This window comes from Pteronotus mesoamericanus, unplaced genomic scaffold (assembly GCF_021234165.1).
Source record: "Pteronotus mesoamericanus isolate MK-2021 breed Mesoamerican mustached bat unplaced genomic scaffold, CSHL_Meso_final contig_50, whole genome shotgun sequence".
In the NCBI taxonomy this organism is placed as follows: Eukaryota; Metazoa; Chordata; class Mammalia; order Chiroptera; family Mormoopidae; genus Pteronotus; species Pteronotus mesoamericanus.
In genome coordinates this window covers 9,617,160-9,632,065 of record NW_026555186.1, presented here as the reverse complement: position 1 = coordinate 9,632,065, position 14,906 = coordinate 9,617,160, and positions in this window count along the sequence as shown.

The following is a 14,906-nucleotide window of genomic DNA, read 5'->3' as shown; positions in this document are numbered from 1 at the left end:
AGTTATCCTCCCAACCAAACTGCCATCTCCATCTCTTTAAATGAAGGCACTAGTCTCTGGAAGTCCCCATCCTGGCATTAATATGCCCTTGGGAATAACTCATTAAGTCTATGCTTCTCAAACTTCCCCACTAAGAGAAGACAATGAAGATGTCAGAAGGGAATAAAGAAGGAATTTCTGAAGAAATGTGAAATTTATTTGAAGAAGCTCCTGCTTCATCTTTCAAATGTTAATAAATTTTGTGCTCCACTCCAGAGATTTTAATAATTATTTTAATATAACAATAAATACAGATCGAAGTACTTGTATCACTCAGAGTCTGGTCAGGAAACAAAAATCAGGCCCATTATTTAAACAGAGAATTTAACATAAAAAGTTGATAACTGAGCATTGGTGACCTAAAAATTGCAAATACAGGACACTGAGGTTCACAGAGATCATAAGGGAGAAAACAATTAACATATCAGAAGTGGGGAACACAAAGAAGAGGTTGGGATTATTAAACCCTAGAAGCAGAGGGAACAGCCCCGTACAGGACCAAGGTCTCTGAGGAGGGAACATGAATCGCCAGTGAGGACATTTCAGAGGGGACCTGTGAGACTGCAATTGAAAGCAATCATCACTACTGGGACATCTGATGCTCCAAGATAAGAGCCTGTCATGGGAGTCAGCGACACGAAACAGACTGAAGAAGTCCCTCCTTTCTCTCCCAGGCTTGCAGCCATCCTCTAGCGCTACCTCTTGGCAGAGCCTGCAAGGGAACAACTGACAAAGCAGCCCCAACACCACCACACCGAACATGGAGGGGCCAGAGGAGCTGAGGGACAATCGCTTAATCAGCACAGTACTTATTTTCCAATAATAGTTGTAGCTGAATGGATGCTCTAAGAAGATGTGCCATATTAATTCTTCCAATGGCTTTATATACTTCTGCAAAACATTTTAAAGACTTGACAATGTCTCTAAAGCCGGCATTGGCTTTTACCAGCCTAGTGTGAATTAACTAACCAGTTAGTTAGCCAAGATCCAAGACACCTGCATTCTCATTCCAATCCAGCCACTTTTTGTATGGCCTGGGGCATATCACTTCTCAGTTACCGCTCATCTAACAGGAAGGAGTTGGATTATATTTCCCGAAAGCCCATTTCAATTTTATAATTACTGGAGATTAGTATAAGAAAGCTCATCTTTTATAAGCATGGTGGTTGTGGAGAGAGAAATCTAAAACAGTGAGATTTCTAAGATGTTGGTGGGCATCCAGAAGTAGCTTGAGGGTCCTGGGAGGAGGGGAACCGTGGAGAAAGGAGATGAGAGAGAAGGAAACAAACCAGGAATAGAAGAGTGCTGAGGAAGTATCTGTAAGGGATGATAAGTGCAGGCAGACACACCAAGCAGAAGAGAGCACCTGGCATTTCTGTAATTCTTGTTACTTAAATTTTTCTCAATAGTTCAACTTATGCTTTCTGGTGGTCGTGATATGTAAGCTTTGTGTGTTCTATAATCCTGTGTGGAAACAAGATAGAATGGGCACATTCCCACTCAGGGGAATTAGAGTCCAAGGTTGAACACTTAATCCTCTTTTCCCTTCAGGACTGTAAAAATGGAGGGTAGGAGACCTGTACACATTGCCACCTGGCACAAAACATTTCTTGATATCAAACTGCCTTCATATAGATGAAATACTTTGTGCTTCTTGGCAGAATGGTGGTGTTATTTCAATGCAACGTACGTGTAACTCACTTCCTTACAGAGGAAAGAATTGCTTGTAACTGAATCACAGAAAAACCAGGTGAGTACCAAAGGATAAACAATGTTTGTGGCTAGACTTTGTGTATGTAGTGATGATATCTAATGCTTACAATTCCTCTATAGCTCTCCCACAAATCTGGTTACAAATTACCCAATAATTAAATATACTCTTTCAGATATCATGGCTGATTTAATGAGGGCTAAACCCATCGCAAGAGATATTTTAACCCACTCTGACTGATGTGGCTCAGTGGGTTGGATGTCATCCTACAAACCAAAAGGTTGCTGGTTCAATTCCCAGTGAGGGCACATGCTTGGGTTGCGGGCCAGGTCCCTGGTTGGGGACGTGCAAGAGGCAACCTATTGATGTTTCCCTCCCTCTCTTTCTCCCTCCCTTCCCCTTGATTTTTATTATAGCAAGATATTTGGTAATATTCTTTATTAGGCTGATGAGTTTTGAATTGCTTTCCATTTTATTATCACATTAGTTCCTTCTTAATGGTTTTACTAGAACTTCAAACTCTCCCGAGTTTTAATAACCTCTCTTTTTTTAGTACTTATAGTCATGAAATTAATTGTATAAAATCATGATCCTTCACTGAATGTGTCACTGGGCCAAAAGCAGAAAATTCAGGAGAAAGAGTTAGACTTTGAAGAGTGATTGAAGATTCATCTCACTTCAGGTTTTTCACTGAGACTTTCATTTGCTTCTCAGTAGCATAATTTCGTTTGGATACTTTGCAATTCTCTGAACTTGGATTGTTAAAATTAAACTTTTTAGAGATCAACTCTGACTCATGTGATTCAATAGATTGAGCAATGGCCTGCGAACCAAAGGTTACTGGTTTGGTTCCCAGTCAGGGCATATGCCTGGGTGTGGGCCAGGTCCCCAGCAAGGGGCACTCAAGAAGCAACCACACACTGATGTTTCTCTCCCTTTTTTTCCCTCCCTTTCCCTCCCTAAAAAAATTAAGAAATAAAATCTTTTAAAAAATAAACTTTTTGGAAATCAGTTGACTTTTTAAAGTCTGTGAAAGATATGTTTTTATTCACTTGAGAATATACTTTCTATGGTTGGTTTTGTTCAAAGGAGAGACAACGATAAAGTAAACTATAAGAAATTATCAAATTAGCAATTAGAAAGTTTTCTTAGAATCTTATTTTCATGTTTATCTGCCTTGATCCATGGTGGTAGCAATTCTCTTAAAAATAAATGTCTACTAAGTAAAGTCCTGAGGTCACCTCACCTTTGTTAAATCATAATTAATTACATAAAGAACAAAATGTCAGATAGAACAGGCTCAGAAAGAACAGAAATTCTAAATAATCTTTTATCACATATTTTGGCAAACAATGAGACTATCAAGTGGAAATTAGTGGCCAGGTTTTCAAAAAGGAATAAATAGGGCAAATTAAAATCATATTTTTAAAAATTTCACTATTTTGGGTGATCAAAAACTTCCACTTTTACCAGTGCACAATTAATTAGATCTAAAGTCTCTCCAGCAGCAGCAAATTAGAACATTATCCTCATGTCAAAAGTTCTCTTCTAAATCTAACACAAAACAGATGTGCCATAAATGTCTACTGAATGAATGGGTTCATTCAATTAATGGTTTTAATCAGTTAAAAGAGAACTGAGTCTATCAAACATAATTCCTTGGTCTGACTGAACTTTGCACCTAGCCAATTATTGATGGATCTGATTTTTTAGCAATTCATTTAGGAGATGAGTTATTGCTAAAAATATTTAAATAAGCTAACTATGAAGGTGATAAAGTATTACACAAACTATTAACATGTTGATCCTTGCTGTATGTAAAACTAAATGCAGATTTTATTTTTTTCAAAAGCATCAGGTAACCAAGTGGCTTCACTGGTGAAGTCCACTAAATGCTTAAAGAAAAATTAACATCAATCCTTCACAAACTCTACAAAAAAATAGAAGAGGAAACATTTTCCAAACTCAGTCTATGAATATAGTTTTACTCTGATATCAAAGGCAGATAAAGCCATTGTAAGATAAGAAAACTACAAATATTCCTTAGGATTATAAGCACAGAAATCCTCAACAAAATACTAGAAAACTGAATATTGTAACATGAAAAAATCATCCCAGGAAGGCAAGGTTGATTTAATATATGAAAATCAATCATTGTAAAACACCACATTAATAGAATGAAAAACAAAGACAATGTGATCATCTCAATAGATATTGAGAAAGCTGACAAAATCTAACACTCTTACATCATAACAATGCAATAAACTCAGAATAGAAGGAAACTTTCTCATTCTGACAAAAGTTATCTACAAGAACCCCACAGAAAGCATTATACTAAATGCTAAAAGACTGAAAGTTTTCTCCCTAAGACTAGGAATAAGACAAGGATGGCCAATCCCACCATTTCTATTCAAAATTGTACTAGAGGTTCTAGCCAAAGCAATTAGACAAGGAAAAGAAATAAATGTGTCCAGGTTAGATGATAGGATCTCATGCATAGAAAATCATAAGGGATCCATAAATATACTGTTAGAGCTAATAGACAAGTTCAGAAATGTTTCAGGGTACAAAGTCAATAGACAAGAATCTATTGCTTTTCAATACACTAGCAATGGACAATCTGAAAAGAAAATTAAGACAATAATTCTATTAATAGTATCATAGAAAAAAATAAAATATTTTCCAGTCAAGAAAATGGCATAGTTAAAACAGCTTGCCTCCTTGCACAACCACACCGAAATTACAACTAAATGATAGAAAAACCATCACTCAGAACCCATCAGAAATTGAGTTGAATGGAAGTCCAACAATTACAGAATTAAAGAAACCACATCCATCCAGACTGGTAGGAGGTGTGGAGATGCAGAACAGGCTGGTCCCACATCCACATATAGTGGATAAAAATTCTGGAGGGTTATCTCAGGAGTTAGGAGTCTCAGCCCTATACCAGAGCCCAAGCCCAGGGTTCCAGTGCCAGGAAAATAAGTCCCCTTAACTTCTGGCTGCAAAAACCAGCAGGGATTAAGCCAGTAGAAGGAACTTCTGGAGTCCCAAGCAGTTCCTCTTAAAAAACCCACAAATGGACTTACTCAGATTCACTCCCTCTAAGCTCCAGCATTGGGGTAGCAACTTGAACAGCACCAGTAGCATACAGGAGGAAATGAGATGTCTGGCATCAAGGCAAGAGCTGGGGGACAGCTTTCTCTCAGACAGAAGGGCAGGCAGAGGCTATTGTCCCTTTTCTGAACCCTCCCCCCACAGAGCCACAAAGCTGGCAGGTGGGTGCTATATCTGAGACTCCATCAACTGACTAACATGGTTTGTCTCACCCTGGATTTCCTCTGAGGTTCCTTCCCACCCATCTTATAGCTGTTAACAGTAGCTTCTCTGTGTGAATGGCTGATCTTGGCTCATACTGCACAACTTCCTAAGTCCTTTCAAACAAACAACAGCCAGCCTCAGTGAGCTCCCAGCCCCTATACTTCTTGCTAAGTGGTCCCAGGCACAGTACTAGCAGCAGCCAGCCTGTATTCACAGCTTGGTTTTGCCTGGGAATCTCCAAGCCCAGCACAAGTAACAGCCATCTCAGATTGCTTCATAGCTCGGGCAGAGTAGCCCCAGGTAAAACATAGGTAGGGACTGACCTTGGCCTGTACCACCCAGGAAACCCCAGAGCCTGTGTACCCAGTGGACAGGTACAGACAACACTGGAGTACCACTATCCTGCTCCTCCACAGCTGGTCCTCCACAGAGGGTGGAAGTTGGTGGTCAGTGGTCACAGGCACTCCTTGCAGCTGACTGGCCTGGGTAAATCCCTCTCATTGATCTGCCAACAGCAACCAAGGCTCAACTACAAGAAGAAGGTGTACTCAGCCTACACAAAGGGCACATCTATAGTATCCTGTTTGGGTACTGTGCCAAAAGAGAGGCTGTGCCACTGGATCCTACAGGAGACCTACTACATTAGGCCACACTACCAAGATGGGGAGTTATAGCAGCTCTACCTAATATATAGAAACAAACAGAGGGAGGTTGCCAAAATGAGGAGACAAAGAAACGTGGCCCAAATGAAAGAACAGATCAAACTCCAGAAAAAGAACTAAACAAAATGGAAATAAGCAATCTATCAGATGCAGAGTTCGAAATGCTGGTTATAAAGATGCTCAAGGAACTTAATGAGGACCTCAACAGCATAAAAAAATATCTAGTCAGAAACAAAGGATACACTAATTGAAATAAAGAACAATTTATAGGAAAATAATGGTACAGTGAATGAAGCCAAGAATCAAATCAATGATTTGGAACATAAGGAAGAAAAAAACAACCATGCAGAACAACAAGAGGAAAAAAGAGTCCAAAAAATACAAGGATAGTGTAAGCAGCCTCTGGGACAACTTCAAGAATTCCAACATTCACTTCATAGGGGTTCTAGAAAGAGAAGAGAAAGAGCAAGAAATTGGAAATCTATTTGAAAAAATAATGAAAGAAAACTTCCTTAATTTGGTGAAGGAAATTGACATGCAAGTCCAGGAAACATAGAGAGTCCCAAACAAGATAGATGCAAAGAGCCTCCTCTAAGACATATCATAATTAAAACACCAAAGGTTAAAGATAAAGAGAGAATCTTAAATGCTGCAAGAGAAAAGACATTAGTTACTTATAGGGGAGGTCCTGTAAGGCTGTCAGCTGATTTCTCAAAAGAAACTTTGCAGGCTAGAAGGGATTGGTAAGAAATACTCAGGTCATGAAAAGCAACAACCTGTAGCCAAGATTTCTCTACCCAGTAAAGCTATCATTTAGAATCAAAAGGCAGAGAAAAAGCTTCCCAGACAAGAAAAAAACCAAAGGAGTTCATCATCACAAGACCATTATTATATGTAATGTTAAAGGGACTTATTTAACAAAAAGAAGATCAAAACTATGAACAATAAAATGGCAAAAAATACATACCTATCAACAATTGAATCTAAAAAACAACCTAAGCAAACAAGAGGAACAGAGACAGAATCATGGATACAGAGAGCATTTTGATGGTTGCCAGAGGAGAGGGGGTATAGGGAAATTGGTGAAGAGGTGAGGGGATTAAGAAGTACAAATAAGTAGTTACAGAATAGCCATGGGGATGTGAAGTATGGTATAGGAAATGGAGTAGCCAATGAATGTATTTGCATGACTTACGGACATAAACAATGGTGTGGGGATTGCCTGAGGGAGTAGGGGCTGTTGTGTGGAGGGGGCAAAGGGGGAAAAATTAGGACAACTGTAATAGCAAAATCAATAAAATACAATTTTAAATTTTTTTAAATAAAATACTTAGAAATACACTTAAAAAAGGTGCAAGACTTTAATGTGGGAAACTACAAAACACTATTGAAAGAAATTAAAGATCTAAATAAATGGAACAAGATCCCATTTTCAGAGAGCAAAAGACTTAATAGTGTTAAGATGGCCATAATACACAAACCAGTCTTCAGATTCAATAGAGTATCTCCTTTTCTCATACTTAACATTTTACTATCTTGATCTTCAGTTTTAAATGGTATCTTTTGACTCTCTCCTATTAACTACACAGCAATCAATGTCCTTGTACCATTTTCCATCTTTCTCTCCTTTTTTTCCTATGTATTTAATAACATTTTATTTCAACTTTGTCAGAAGATAAGGCTTTTACATACTTTTTCCTGCACACATTTCCACTCTTGATTTTGTCTAGGTCTACAATGAAATTTATCAAATTACCATCATCAGTCCTTTTGCCAAATTTTTTTCTTTTTAATTAATAAATCATGTTTATTCTATTACAGTTGTCTTGATTTTTAATTAATAGATCATGTTTATTCTATTACAGTTGTCTCAATTTTTTCCCCATTTACCCCCCTCCACCCATCCCACCTCTACCCCTGCTCCCACAGTCAATCCCCACTCTGTTGTCCATGTCCATGGGTCATTTATACATGTTCTTTGTCTAGTCCCTTCCCCTACTTTCCACCATTGTCCTCTTTCCCCATCCCCTCTGGTCACTTTCAGTCTGCTCCATATTTCCATGCCTGTGGTTTATTTTGTTCGTTATTTTATTTTGTTGAATAGAGTCCACTTAAAGGTGAGATCATACAGTATTTGTCTTTCATTAACTGGCTTATTTCACTTAGTTTAATATTCTCCAGTTCCATCCATGTTGTCACAAAAAGTAGGAGTTCCACCTCTCTTTTCTTTCTTTCTTTGTTTTCTTTCTTTCTTTCTTTCTTAAGTGCAGATTGATTTTATTTTTTAAATGTCGAAGTTAATTATAAAATATTTTTTAAAATGTAAAGCCATTATAAAGTCACAGCAATTAAACCAACATGACATCAATACAGAACTAATCAAGTAGATCAATGACATATAATGAGCATTCCAGAGACAAACATATATATATAACAATGTAATATATGATTAAGTTGGTATTTCAAATCAAAAGGTAAAATAAGGCTTATTCAACAAATAAGGCACACGGACCACTATTACTTGAAATAAAACAAACATAGGTCCCTTTTTCACACATTATACAAGAAATATTCAGGTGAGTTAAAAATCAATATGTAGAATCTAAGGAGTTTTAGGAGAAAATACAAACTAATGTTTTCTTACCCTGAAGTAAAATATTCAAACCCAGAAGCTATAAAGTGAAATATTGACAATATAATTATATTAAACATTTAAGACTGTACAGTAATATACATATTTAAAAAGTTAAAGGACAAGTAATAGAATAGGAAAGTATTTGTAACACATTTAAAAAGGGGTTAATGGTTCGTTTTGGAGTTTTTTTTAGGGGAAAAACTTCTACAAACATTTAATCAAAAAATGGATAAAGAATACCAAAAAGTCATTTAAAGCTTTTTAAAAATAATAGAAAGAGGCAAGATATATACTAAAATAGGTTTAGTTTCAACAAATAATAAAGGAACAATTAAAATAACACATAATTGTCACAATCAGATTAATATGTATTTAAAAATATTGGTAATATCAAATATTGGCAACTGTGAAAGGAACTGGGTATTCACAGACTCTTTTTCTTCATCCCTTCAAGCAGTCCCTTTAGCATATTTTGCAGTGCTGGTTTGGTGGAGATGTATTCTTTTAGACATCTTTTGCCTGGGAAACTCCTTATTTTCTTCCATTTTAATTGAGAGCCTTGCTGAGTAGAGCAGTCTTGGTTGCAGGCCTTTGCTTTTCATTACTTGGAATATTTCTTGCCACTCCCTTCTGGCTTGCAGTGTTTCTGTTGAGAAGTCAGCTGCTAACCGTACCGGGGTTCCCTTATATGCAACTACCTCTTTCTCCCTTGCTGCCTTTTAGGATTCTCTGTTTGTCTTTGATATTTGCCATTTTATTGATGATGTATCTTGGAGTGGGCCTCATTGGGTTCCTCTTGAGTGGGACCCTCTGTGCTGCCTGGACTTGTGTGACTTTCTCTCCCCCAATTAAGGAAGTTTTCCATCATTATGTTTTCAAACAGGTTCTCTATCCCTTCCTCATCCTTTTCTCCTTCTGGTATCCCTATTATACAGATATTACTACATTGCAGGTTGTCCTGCATTTCCCTAAACGCCTTTTCATTCTTTTTGAGTCTTTTTTCATTTTGTTGCTCTTTCTGGGGGGCTTTTTTCTACCTTGTCCTCTACCTCACTGATGCGATCCTCAGCTTCACCTAGCCTGCTTTTGATTCCTTCTACTGTGTTCTTCAATTCAGAAATTGTCTTCTTAATTTCCTCTTGCCTCTTTTTGATAGTTTCTATGTCCTTTTTCATGCTGATATAGTTTTCAGTAAGTTCCTCGTAGTTTCCCTGTAGTGTTTGTAATTCTCTATGAGCTCACTGAGCTCATTGAGCTTCCTTAGAACTGTTGTTTGGAACTCAATATCTGATAGTTTACTTGCCTCTATTTCATTTAGTTCTTTTTCTGGGGATTCCTCCTTTCCCTTTGAGTGGGGCATATTTGTCTTCCCATTATTTGTGACTCTTCCTTTTTGCTTCTGCTTCTTAAGTTGACCTGTCTTGATTTCCTGACTTTGTGGTGTGAACTTCTATGGCAGGAGACTGCTGTTTTTCTTTTCTGGATCTGCCTCTGCTGATGTCAGATGTCATCCACGTCTGACCTTAGGCAGTCTGTTCAAGACTTCCAGGAATCTACTGTTTGTGGCTGTCTCCTTCAGCTGTTAATCTAGTCACTCTGCACTCAGCAGGCCACCTTAGACAGCTCAGGGCAGGGCACAGTCCCTCCTGGGGGCGGGGTTATTGTGTCCTCTCACGCTGCTGCCATATGGAGGAGGAGTCAGCACTGGGATTCCACCGGCAACTCTCTCCCTTCTCTCCCCAAAGCCTCCATCTCCTTTCTCTCCTCAAGTGTCTCCAGACCTCTCTGCACCCCCTTTATCCAGGGATCTACTATCTGTGGCTGCCACTCTCCACTCAGCGGGCAGATTAGACAACACAGGACAGGGTGGTATCCCACCTGGGTTTAGGGTTATTGGGTCCTCTGATGCTGCTGCGCTCTGGGGGAGTGGTCTCTGCCTGAGCAAGATGGCTGCTGCCGCATGGGGGATGAGTCAGCACTGAGATCCTGCTGGCTATTCTCTTAGTTCTCTCTCCAAAGCCTCCCTCCCTAGTCTCTCCTCAGGTGTGTCTAGCCCACTCTGCCCCCGCCTTTGCCAGAGACCAGGGTAAGTGGCAGTTAGATTGCGCTAAAGCCGATTCTTCTGTTTCTGAGGATACAAGGCTCCTCTCTCACTATCATTTAGTTGTTTGTTCCAGGTGATTTCTCCACAATTTAGTTGTAATTCCAGGTTGGTCCTGGGAGGAGGTCAGTGTGACTTCTACTTACTCCTCCACCATTTTGATTCTCCCAAATTTTCTTGTTGGTTTGATAAAGCTCCTTCTCTCGCAGTACCTCAGGAAAGGTTCCTGAGCAGAATATATTCCCTGAGTCCTTGCCCTTTCACAAGGATTTTTATATACCCTTTATTCTTAAAGAAGAGCTCAACTGGGTGTAAAATTCTTGGCTTTCACTTCCCTTCCTTTGAGTTTCTTAAAATCAGTACTTCCCTGTTAACTGTTTTGTATGCTGCTCTTGAGAAGTCTAATGCCAGCCTAAATTTCCTACCCTCATTAATAATAATGTCTTTTTTGCCTGGAGACCCTGAGGAACTTTTTTTGTCTTTAAAACAGACTAGTTTTAATAGCATATTATAGCGCAGAGTTGGTTATTACAGCTTATTGTCCCAGACCTACAATGGACCATTACAGTATTTCCATTTAACCTTACTCTTATTTCCAAAAAGTTGGTATTCACCGGCTTCAACAAAAATGTATATTCAGAAAAGAAAGCCTGTATACAGTTGTTTGTAATGACTTTCTTCATAATCATCAGAAACCGGGGAAAATCCAAATGGTTTTCTACTAATGATAAAGTCAGGTACATTCATACAGCCCTATTCAGCAATGAACAGTAACAAACATGCAACATCAGGATGAATATCAAATTACACTAAGAGAAGCTGATTCAAAGGGTTATGTTCTGTATGGTTCCATCTACATAATACTCTTGAAAAGGTAAAACTATAGGAAAAAGGAACAGAGCAGTAGTTGCCAGGGAGCAGGGTCAGGAGAGGGGCTGACCATGAGGGAATTTTGTGGGTAATGGGATTATTCTACATATTGATTGTGTGGTTGATATGAAACTGAATACATTGTCAAAACAGCACTATAAACTACAAAGGTGTATTTTTATGTATGTTAATATTACCCCAAATTTTTCAAAGTGTGTAGCTTTCATACTCTATCATTAACACCTTAAAATATTACATTAAAACATTTCTGCATAATATTCACATATGTTATCATTATCAGCCTAAACTTGAAAGATATTTCTTTCCTTAGGCAAGAATATTGGTTTTTCTGAACACAGGAAAGAAAACTGAAAGAAAAATGCATCAAGCCCACTTTGAAACTTTGAAACTTTCTCCTACAATAGGGAAAAAATGTAAATAGCAAATCACTGTCCTTCATCATTTTCCTCCACATACAAATTGAACTGTAAAATTCTCTTTCTCATTTTAATTCCAGCAATCATTCATTCGATTCTGGAAAAGAATTCATCGTGATTGGTCTGAATTATTTTAATGTTTGCTAGCAGTGTGCGGGATTTCACCAAGTCATATGGATAATTTGAAATATTTGTTTGTTCATATCAGTCTAAACATAAGCCATTGTGTTCTTCGGCAATGTAAGTCCTTATGCCCGAAAAAAAAATCAGAATCTTGTTTTAATGGAAATTCTCTTTATATAGGATCAAAATTCATATCTTAAAAAGCATTGAGTAAAAACCTGAACAAATAATCACCAAACTACTGAAGATACAAAATGCCAACATGTGAACCAAATCATGAAGCAGAGGAAAATGTAAATCCATCACATACTTATCTCAGAGAATTGCTGAGCACTCAAGCTTTTTCCCTTCCCTCTGCCTAACTACTAAGTGGGTGGAAATGTTTTCCTTTCATTTACTGGAAACAAAAGAGATGCTGTATCAGCAGATAGGTTACAAAATAAAACATAAAAAAAAAAAGAGAGAGAGAGAGGTGACGCCTACTTAAATGTGAACAAAGCAAAATGACAAGAGGCTTTATTAGGGCATGAATTCTGAAATCAAAAATTGTATTTGAAAAAAATTAAAATGTGGAAGGAAAGGGCCTAAGATCCCGTCAAAGGCAGAAAGAACACATGGCACAAGCCAGAACCCACAGGGCCCAGGACTCAAAAGAGTGAGGACAGCAAAAAACATGAAGGTGAGTGTGAGGGGCAAGAGGGGAACAGGAGAGAAGCGGCCCTGCAAACTGATGGATGGGAAAAAAGAAAAAACTATTAAGTGGAACCATTTAATAGTGATAAATGTGAAATTCATTGTTCTATATTTGAAATTCACCATTCTCCCAAAAACTCTTTAATTGACATATTATAAATGCAAAATTATTAGTAGAGAGAAATGTTCTCTCAATGAGTGATTATGCTAAGAGAAAACTTTTTCATTAAAAATTACAAACTTAAACTCATTTACTCGGGAAGAAACCAGTGCTGTGAGAATTTCATAAGCATAAAAAGCAAAAGAAGTTAAAAAAAAAAAAAAAGAACAGATAGAAACATGTATTCCAACTGGGTTTTTTTTTAATCCACAGAGAGACAGCTATGTCAGTTAACTGCTCTAAATGAATCCAATTTCCAAGCATCTTAAGATTAAATATTGCCCAGAAAACTGAGAAAATATAAATGAGACAGCTGAATTTTTACTGGGGGATATTGGAGATACTGTGTAGAATAGGAGACGGGCCAGAGACCTTCAGTGGTATGCAAACATTAATGTGAGTTTTGAAAAGGTGAGGACAATGAATTCTGAAAATTACCCACTAGGGAGCTTAATGGTACCTCGGGAGAGAGACTGGCCTGGGAGGTGGCTGCAAGCCTGCAAAAAGGAAGCAGAGACTCCAGCAGTAGATGATGACACGAACGAACTGGGAGGACACTACGCTAAGTGAGGTGTGCCAGTCACAGAAGATAAACTGCATGACCTCCCTACATGTACGAGGAATCTGAAATAATCAGACTCATAGAAACATAGAATAGAATGGTGGTCGCCAGGGGCTAGGGGAGAAGAAATAGGAAGTTCTCTTCAATGGGTATTATGTTTCAGTTATGCAGGATAAATGAGTTCTAGAGATCTGCTGGACAATATAGCGTCTAGAGTTCAGTATTGTACACTTCAAAATTTGTTTAGAGGGTAGATCTTACATTGTGTTCTTTCCAACAACAACAAAAGAATGACAACAAGCACAAGAGCAGGGGGAAGCTTTCGGAGGTGATGGATAAGTTTACAACCTTGACCATGGTGATGATTTCGTGGCAGTGTGCCGCATTCCAATTCATCAAATTGATGTGCATATGGTTTATAGGATAGGGAGGTCTCAGAGTGTTGTCTCAGTCTAAGTTTGTGACTATTTCTTTCAAACAACATAGATGAGGATACTGATAGCATGGTTATTAAAGTTGTGTGTGGCATAAATTCCACAAGGACAACCCATTAGGATCCCAGAGTCCCTTAAAAGTCCCATAGGAGTAGAGCAAGTCTAACATGATAAAATTCATTAAGGAATACATATAAGGTTCTTCACTTGCTTCAGAAACTTAAAACTCACTTGGGTCAAAAAAAATAAATAACTACCCTGATGTGATTTATACTAGACCATGAGACAGGACAGATAACTTAGAAACATAAGTAAAACTTCCATGGGAGTCGAGGATGGCTATGTCAGTCTTATTTGTGGGCAAGTTCAAGAGCAAAAAAGAGGATTGTCTGTTCTCCTCTGCACTGGTCGCTGGTTAAACTACACCTAGGAGCTGTGTCAGGAGCCACAGTTCAGAAAGATAATTTAAAACTCCTGCTGCTGCAGGAGTGTCAGCAGCCTAGGGAGGGCTGGGTTATATGGAAGATTCATTGGGGACAACGAACTTCAAATCTTTGCAGTCCTATCCCATACAGGAAGCATTAGGTTTCTTAATGGTGGTCCCCAGGGGGTAAAGTCAGAGCCAGTAGGTGGGAGGTGCTAGGCAGCCAGGTTTCAACTAGGTATATAGAAGGCATCTTCAAGTGGGGTGCACCCAGGTAAAAAGGCTGCATTTAGAGTCAGGAGTGAACTGTGAGTGTCTGAAGCATTCTCATAGGGTTCCATAACCACAAAGGAAATGTTTCCCACCAGGGATAGGGTGGGGGAAGGCTTATGGTTATTTAGAGTCAAGATCCTAAAGGTTCCGTTCAGCTCTGTTTGTGTACACGACTAGCTGTCTACCCAATATGTCCTTTTTTAGGCAATATAAAAAGCAGAAGAGAGCCTGACTAGTGTGGCTCAGTTGGTTCTGTGTCATCCCACAAAGCAAAAGGTTGCCAATTTGATTCCTGGTCAGGACACATGCCTGGGTTGTGGGTTCAGTCCCCGAACATTCAAGAGGCAACTGATCAATGTTTCTGTCTCGCATCAATGTTTCTCTCCCTCTCTTTCTCCCTCCCTTCCTCTCTCTCTAAAAATAAATAAAATCTTTTATATATAGAAATATATAGTATATAT